Source organism: Glycine soja, chromosome 1, assembly GCF_004193775.1.
Source record: "Glycine soja cultivar W05 chromosome 1, ASM419377v2, whole genome shotgun sequence".
Taxonomy (NCBI): Eukaryota; Viridiplantae; Streptophyta; class Magnoliopsida; order Fabales; family Fabaceae; genus Glycine; species Glycine soja.
Window position 1 is genome coordinate 39,008,920 of NC_041002.1, and position 8,630 is coordinate 39,017,549.

The 8,630-nt window shown below is 39.3% G+C and overlaps 1 non-coding gene across 1 annotated transcript; it reads right to left on the bottom strand.

Annotated features, from left to right (window-relative positions):
* Positions 1–6,807: 6,807 nt before the first annotated feature.
* Positions 6,808–6,914, bottom strand: LOC114368960. Its single transcript, XR_003657458.1, has one exon. It is a non-coding gene; the product is annotated as a small nucleolar RNA R71 (small nucleolar RNA).
* Positions 6,915–8,630: the final 1,716 nt, after the last annotated feature.

Genomic DNA, 8,630 nt, shown 5'->3' on the forward strand with positions numbered 1-8,630 from the left:
TTCAGAGAAAATACCAGATTACAAAGTAGTAGGGATATCTCCTCCACCTCTAGGAACCTAGAAATTACTCTTCAACCTAAAATTCTCCTAAAAGCCAAGGTTTTTGCTTCCTTGCTCTGCTTTTTGCCTCTGTTCTCCTGCCAAGCTCTCAGTCTATTCAGACCCCCTTTCTTTCTCTTCACTTCAGGCTTAAAAAAGGCTTTTTGTCCTCGAAGGCGCGCTTAACGCCATTTTCACACTAAGCACGAGTAAGTGAATTTTGGCTCAGCGAGCCAGGCACGCTTAGCACAAGAAGAGACAAAAATCTCATTGGGCGAGCAGGTGACGCGCTGAGCGCGTGCTGACGAGGCAGATTCTCTCTAAGATTCCTCTTACTCGCTAAGAGGGCTGATGTCTCGCTTAGCGGATGAATCTCGCTAAGCGCATGGATCAGGCTTAGCGAGACAACAACTTCAGTACCTTCCAAAATTTCTCCTTTTTTCCTAAAATTGAAGTGAAATAAGGAAGGTCTGTACTTTGCAAATATAAAAACTAAACAAGAAATATTTACAATCCTACCAAAAGAACCATAAATTGGGGAAAATATATACATTTTGGAAAACTTTTCTATACAAAAGTTAGTTGTAAAAGAAAACTAACAGAGAGCTTGTCTCTGACTCCCTCCTTCGTGGGCCACGCATTGGTGTAGAACTCCATGACTATTTTTGGATCATACTTAGCCATGGGTGCTACAAGTTGAGTCCATTGCCTCCTGGCAATTTCCTCCTGGAATTCGGCATACTCTCCTTCCCTCAACTGGACCCACCTCTCCTTGAGGAGCGACCAACACTTAATTGCCTCAAAACAGTGCTGGTGTTCCTCGCTTCAGAACCGATGTCTGTCAAACTCCACATCCACTTGTGGGGCCGCATTGGAACCTTCTCCAGCGGCATCTTTCCTTGCCCTCTTAGCTGGAACCTTATTTGGAGCCACTTCCTGTGAGGACACATTCGCAAAGTTAGTTTGCATGAAATACCAGTCATCATTTCATTTATCTCAAACACAACAAAAGCTAAACAAACTTGAATGTTGCATATTTCTTTCCACCAAATGCAAGTGTCAATGTGTAATTAGAATACAGTCATACATTGGTGCATGTATTATTTTATGACATACACATTTTTTTAAAAGCATTTTAGCTACCTAGATGCAAGGTGCCTATTATAGTGTAGCCAGTCCGAATATTAGTCTAAAATCCAAACAGTGATGCTCCCATATTCATGCAATTCATGCATTTTTGCCTCCAAGACAAAACTTAGATTCCTATGCCTAAGTCATGCTTTTGGCATGTTATTCTAAAAACTTAAGCTGCCCATACCTTCCAAATGACAACCATACATGCACAAATTCATTCCACAATTCAAACTTCACAGTATCACATGCAAAGGTCAATGAGGCATTTCACCGAACGGTTGGTGGGCGCATGTTCAGGCATGAAAAAATAAGGAACAAGAACAATATGACATGCCAATTCATACTAGAATCCAAGATAGGCCTATGGCCATCCCTTACAGCCCCCAAATCTAGCAAACAAAGCATGGATTCATACATAACTTGTCTCACGAAATTTGCAAAAAATAGACAACTAGAGCACCAAAATACCACAATGGAAAGCCAAAATTCAAAGGAAGGTGGTACTTACTTGTAGGAGATGAACAAAATGAAAAACAAAAAGCAAAAATGCACAAATGGAGGCTTGGGGCTGCTGGACTCATGCACTCTTGTAAGCACTTGGTGTTTTTTGAATTTTGGGGAAGAATGACTTCACCCCCCTCTTTTAAAACCAACATCAGACACGCTCTCCCAGGGGAGCTATTTTTTTTGTTTTTTTTTTTTTTGCAAAACCCCTTTGCAAGAGTTGGATTATTCCTTGTTAGGCATATATTTTCTAAAATCCTATAGTTGCAAATAAACTTAGGTAAATTCAAATATAATTCAAGAAAATAGATAAATAAAAGCAGGAATTTTAAAGAGCAAAATTAGAGATACTAGGCTGCCTCCTAGGAGCGATTCTTTAACGTCTTTAGCCGGATGTGGGATGATCATTAATTGATCATGGGCCTAGCACCTGCTCATACCTGCCCCTAAGCTTTGAACAAAGGAAACAACATCATGCAACAAATGTGAAACGACACCACAAAATGCCTGCATTACCTTTCACTTACCCTTGTCTTAATTTTGGTGTGGTATTGACCATCACTCAAAAAGACTCTTTATTCTCCCTCCGATTTGCAGGATGAAAAGATGCGAATGCATGCATGCTTATGATTTGGATGTTTAAGTGCAACAATTAAACAAGTGTTATCATGTTCAATTTTACTTAAAACGCTTATGGCACCCTGTTGATTGAGCCAAATGGCTCCAAATTCAGTGGGCAAGATCGAGAGTGTATGTTCTTAAGAAGTAAAAGACACAACACAGGAAGTTAAGATGCAAATCATTAATCCAGTATTCATTAATGTTGTGATCATGGTTTACAAAGGATCTTAAGACTTTGGAGATCCCAGCGAGTCCTTGGAGAACAATCATGTATTGAACCTCTTAGCTACCCTAGGTATTATGCATAATATCGTTTGATGATATCAGAATTCACGGGCGAAGGCAATTCTTCATCATCCATGCGGGCAAGCAACAATGCCCCTCTCAAAAGCGCCTTCTTCACAACAAAAGGTCCTTCATAATTCACAGCAAACAGGAGCATCTCGTGCCAATCCTTGTATGACATAGTAATCTTTTGAACTATTTTCTTGATATTCTTATTAGCAGCCTCAACTGCCCCATTCATCTTAGGCCTGTAAGGCGTAGAATTTTGGTGTTGGATCTTGAAATCCTCACAAATTTCCTTCATCATTTTATTGTTTAGATTGGTGGCATTATCAGTGATAATCTTCCAGGGCAACCCATACCAACAAATGATCTCTTTCATGATGAACCTAACCACCACACTTCTAGTCACACTGGCGTACGAAGCCGCTTCAACCTATTTGGTGAAGTAGTCAATGGCGACCAAAATGAAACGATGTCCATTTGAAGCTTTGGGCTCAATAGCTTCAATCATGTCTATACCCCACATAGAGAATGGCCAAGGTGCTGCCAAGACGTTCAAAGGTATGAGCGAAGCATTGACATTATCAACGAAGGCCTGGCACTTGTGGCACTTCCTCACATGGATGCAACTATCATTTTCCATAGTGAGCCAGTAATACCATGCTCTTAGAAGCTTTCGGGCCATGGCATGTCCGTTGGCATATGTTCCAAAGGATCCCTCATGCACTTCCACTAGCATCTGCTCAGCCTCCCTGGCATCCACACATCGAAGCAAAACCATATCATGGTTCGTCTTGTACAGGATATTTCTACTTAGGAAAAAACCGGCTGCCAACCTTCACAATGTTCTCTTTTCATTGTCAAAGGCCTCCCGTGGGTATTTCTTGTCTTTGATGTATCACTTGATATCGAAGTACCAAGGTTTAGCATCTTGCTCTTTTTCTATCAAGCAGCAATGTGCAGGCTTGCCGCGACATATAAATTTGATGTACGACAAATCCCCGTACGAGGTCAGTTGGAACATGGATGCCAGAGTGGCAAGGGCATCAGCCATCTGATTCTCCTATCTAGGAATATGGTGAAAGGACACATCATTGAAGTACTCTATCAATTTCCTGGTGTAGGCATGGTAGGGTATCAACTTATGATCCCTGGTCTCCCATTCTCCTCTCAACTGGTGGATTACCAAGGCTGAGTCCCCATATACCTTGAGCAACTTGACCTTGAAGTCAATTGCCGCTTAGATCCCAAGGGCGCACGCCTCGTACTCAGCCATGTTGTTTGTGCAGTCAAAACCTAACCTAGTCATGAAGGGTATACATTGATTGTCAAACCACACAATCCATTTGTCCCTATCTTCATCCCCTACTTCCTCCTCGAACAAGGTCATGATGTCCTCATCCGGGAATTGTGGATGTATAGGCTGGTAGTTGTTGATGGGCTGTTGAGCCAGGTAATTTGCCAAGGCACTCCCCTTTATCACCATTTGAGTGACATAAATATGTCAAATTCTGATTGCAGAACCTACCACCGAGCGATCCGTCAGGTGAGAGTGGATTTTTCAAAGATGTACTTGACTGGGTCCATTTTAGATACCAACCAAGTGGGGTAGTTCAACATGTACTGCCTTAAACAGTGGGTTGCCCACACCAGGGCACAACATGTCTTTTAGAGCAAAGAGTAGTTCATTTCACATGCCGTGAAATTCTTGCTTAAATAATAGACAACCCGTTGATGTGCCATTATTTTATCCTATTTCTTAACCCTTTTTGCACCATTTTAAGTACCGATTAATCTTAATTGTCAAATTAATTAGGCAGTTTTATTATTTGGGCCCATTCAGCTAATTTGATGTTTTTAATCTAATTTCAGGAATTAATAAAGCATTAGGCTTGAATCCAGAATTGGACTTGGACTTGAAGAGGGCAAACTATTTTATTCTACAAAATTTTATCTTATCTAGATATTATTTAGATTTGATCTCATCTAGATATTATTTAATCTAGATCTTATCTTATCTAGATTTGATTTTATTTTATTTATGGGCTTGGATTTAAAACAGATTTGTAAGCTTTGGGGCTGGACAACTATATAACAACACCAAGGTTCTAGTTTAGGCCCTTCTCTTTTTCTCTCTCCTATTTTTCGTTTTTAGTTTTAGGTCTCTCTTCTCTTTCTCCTTTTTTTCGATTTTGGCAATTCCAGTTTTGACTTTTCGTTCTTTAATCTATAATTTTGTTCTCTATTGATTAATGGAAGGCTAAGTCCCCAATGTTGTTTTCTCTTAAGGATCAAGCACAGTTCTCTTTGAGGTTCTATTATTACTGTTAAATTCTATTCAGCTTTTCCTCTTCACTAATTACTCTAAATTTGTTGATATTAATTCATGCATGCTTAGTGCTTGATTAATTGTCTCTGCGCTTAATTTACGTTCATGCTTAATAATCGTTTATGAGTAATTGGTGTATGTGTTGCTTAATCACATAATGAATGTCTTATGTTAAATTTCGCTTAGTAATTTAATTTAGGGTTGGACTAAGTGGTTGAACTAAATAAGGATAAACTCTCGTAAACTAGGATAAGAGACTTGCTTGTGAATCAAGGGGAAGCAACGTGTTTTAATTCTGATATTTTCTAATTTACATCTATTCGCTGTTTAATTTACCAAAGCAAACAACCCCCCCCCCCCAATTCGTTACTATTTTCCTACTATTTGTTATGAACATTTGGTGTATCATTGCTCATTGGGAAACGATCTAGGATCACTTCCTAGTTACTGCATTTTAATGTTTATTTGATTTGGGTATGACCTCGATCAAATTTGGCACCGTTGCCGGGGAGCAGTGTCCAAAGGTTCATAATAGCTAGTAATTTGTGTTTTATGTTTAGTTGTTTTATGCTTTCGTGTGTTGTATTAGTGTTGTGTTCGTGTTGCGTTAAGTGTGTTTAGAGTCTTGTTATTTTGTTTAGTGTGGTGTTCTGTTTTAGTTTTTCTGTTTAGCGCTTCCCCTGTTTCAGTTTTGAATGTTGTTGTGAATAGTGATTTGTGACGGATTTAGCGACCACTTTTGTTGAACTGGAAAACAGGGTGGTAGTGGAAATCCCTTAGCGACAGATTTTAAAGACCACCCTTGCTGAATTAATTGGGATTTTTTGTTTTGGTAGCTATTGTTGTTATTTTTGGCTGAATTTTTTTGTGGTCACTTCTTTTGATCCATATTTTGTGGGAAAAATAGCTGGAGCCCTTAGTTTGGTTAGATTTGAAAGTTCCAAAAAAGTAGCAAATTTGATTTTTGTCAAAACTTCAAACAGACATAACTTTTGCTTCGGTTATCAGAATCGCTATTATTATATATGTATTTGGGGTAGAAAAAAATTTCCCATGCCATGGCAGCGGTCTATAGGCCGGCTGAGGTCTCCTTCTTCCAAAAATTGCGATTCTGTCAAAAGTTTTTTTTATTTTCCAAGTATTATTCTCTTATTTTTCTCAACTTACCATTTTTAGCTTCTATAGTTAGACTTTGAATTTTCGTTTGAAATTTTTTGTGCTATCTTCTCATCATTTTATAAGGTTGCTCACAAAATTTCAAGTCATTTGGATATCATTTAATGGTAGTTGTAGTTTAAACCTACATTGTTACTTGCATAAGAAGGCAACTAGTTGTGCATGCTGAATATAGTGTATGACTAGAGGCAATCCATCTGACTTATAACCCTTTGATCCTGAGATAGATAGGACATTTCATAGATTAGTTAGACATCATTCAGTACCTTTTGAGCATCCTGTCCATCATTTTGAGCATTATTGTTTTGAACATTCTAATATTGAACATTCTAAGAACATGGCACAACCTCCACCCCGTGAGAGGACTCTAAGGGAAATGGCTGCACCTAATTTCACCTACGAAAGCTTGTGCATCCAATACCCTGATGAGGATGTCCCATATGTTCTTAAAACTGGACTGATCCATTTGCTTCCAAAGTTTCATGGCCTTGCAGGTGAAGACCCACACAAACATCTGAAAGAATTCCATATTATCTGCTCCACCATGAAACCCCCAGATGTCCAGGAGGATCACATATTTCTGAAGGCTTTTCCTCATTCTTTAGAGGAAGTGGCAAAGGACTGGCTTTATTACCTTGCTCCACGATCCATCACGAGCTAGGATGACCTCAAGAGAGTATTCTTAGAAAACAATTTTCCCTACTTCCAGGACCACGACCATCAGAAAGGATATTTCTGGCATTAGAAAACTCAGTGGAGAGAGCTTATATGAATACTGGGAGAGATTTAAGAAACTATGTGCCAGTTGCCCTCACCACCAGATTTCTGAGCAGCTTCTCCTCCAATATTTTTATGAAGGACTCAGTAACATGGAAAGTATGATAGATGCTACCAGTGGTGGAGCCCTTGGAGACATGACCCCTGCTGAAGCCATAAATTTAATTGAGAAGATGGCTTCAAACTCCCAACAATTTAGTGCCAGAAGTGATGCTATTGTCATTAGAGGAGTGCATCAAGTAGCCACGAATTCATCTTCATCAGCCGAGACTAAGAAGCTTGAAGGTAAACTAGATGCCTTGGTTAACCTGGTAACCCAACTGGCCATGAATAAAAAATCTGTACTTGTCGCCAGACTCTGTGGTTTATGCTCCTCTGCCGACCACCACACGAACCTTTGCCCTTCTGTGCAACAATCTGAAGCAATTGAACAGCCTGAAGCTTATGCTGCAAACATCTACAACAGACCTCCTCAACCTCAACAGCAAAATCAGCCCCAACAAAACAATTATGACCTCTCCGGCAACAGGTACAATCCCGGGTGGAGGAATCATCCCAACCTTAGATGGTCGAATCCTTCACAGTAGCAACAACAACAACAACAACAACAAGCCTTATTTTCAGAATGCTGCTGGCCCAAGCAGACCATACGTTCCTCCACCAATCCAACAATAACAACAACAACAACAACAACCCTAGAAACAACAAACAGTTGAGGCTCCTCCGCAACCTTCCCTTGAAGAACTTGTGAGGAAAATGACTATGCAAAACATGCAGTTTCAACAAGAGACCAGAGCCTCCATTCAGAGCTTAACTAATTAGATGGGACAATTGGCTACATAGTTAAATCAACAACAGTCCCAGAATTCTGACAGATTACCTTCTCAATCTGTCCAGAATCCAAAAAATGTGAGTGCCATTGCATTGAGGTCGGGAAAGCAGTGTCAAGAACCTCAACCAGTAGCATCTTCCTCATTTGCAAATGAACCTGCCCAACTTCACTCTACTCCAGAAAAAGATGATGACAAAAATTTAAAGAGTAAGTTACCTAACAATTTCTATGCAAGTGAATCTAAAGAGAAGCAGCATATCCCTCTTCCATTCCCTCCAAGAGCAATTTCCAACAAAAAAATGGAGTTGTGCACTAATTCCAAGATATGCTAAATTCTTGAAGGAGCTGTGCACTAATAAGCAGAAGCTTAAAGGAAGTGAAAGAATTAGTATGGGCAGAAATGTCTCCGTATTGATTGGTAAATTTGTTCCCCAAATCCCTGAAAAATGTAAAGATCCAGGTACATTCAGCATACCTTGTATTATAGGGAATAATAAGTTTGACAATGCCATGCTAGATTTAGGAGCTTCTGTTAGTGTTATGCCTCTATCTATTTTTAATTCTCTATCTTTAGGTCCTTTGCAGTCAACTGATGTGGTAATTAATTTAGCTAATAGATGTGTTGCCTATCCTGCTGGTTTCATAGAGGATGTCTTAGTTAGAGTTGGTGAACTGATTTTCCCTGTTGATTTTTATATTTTGAATATGGAGGAGGGATTATCTAAAGGATCAGTTCCCATCATTCTAGGCAGACCTTTTATGAAAACTGCTAGAACTAAGATAGATGTATATGCAGGCACACTATCTATGGAGTTTGGTGATATAACTGTTCATTTTAATATTCTTGATGCTATGAAACACCCATTTGAAGATCTTTCTGTATTTCGTGTTGAAATAATTGACCATATTGTTGATGAATACATGACTGAT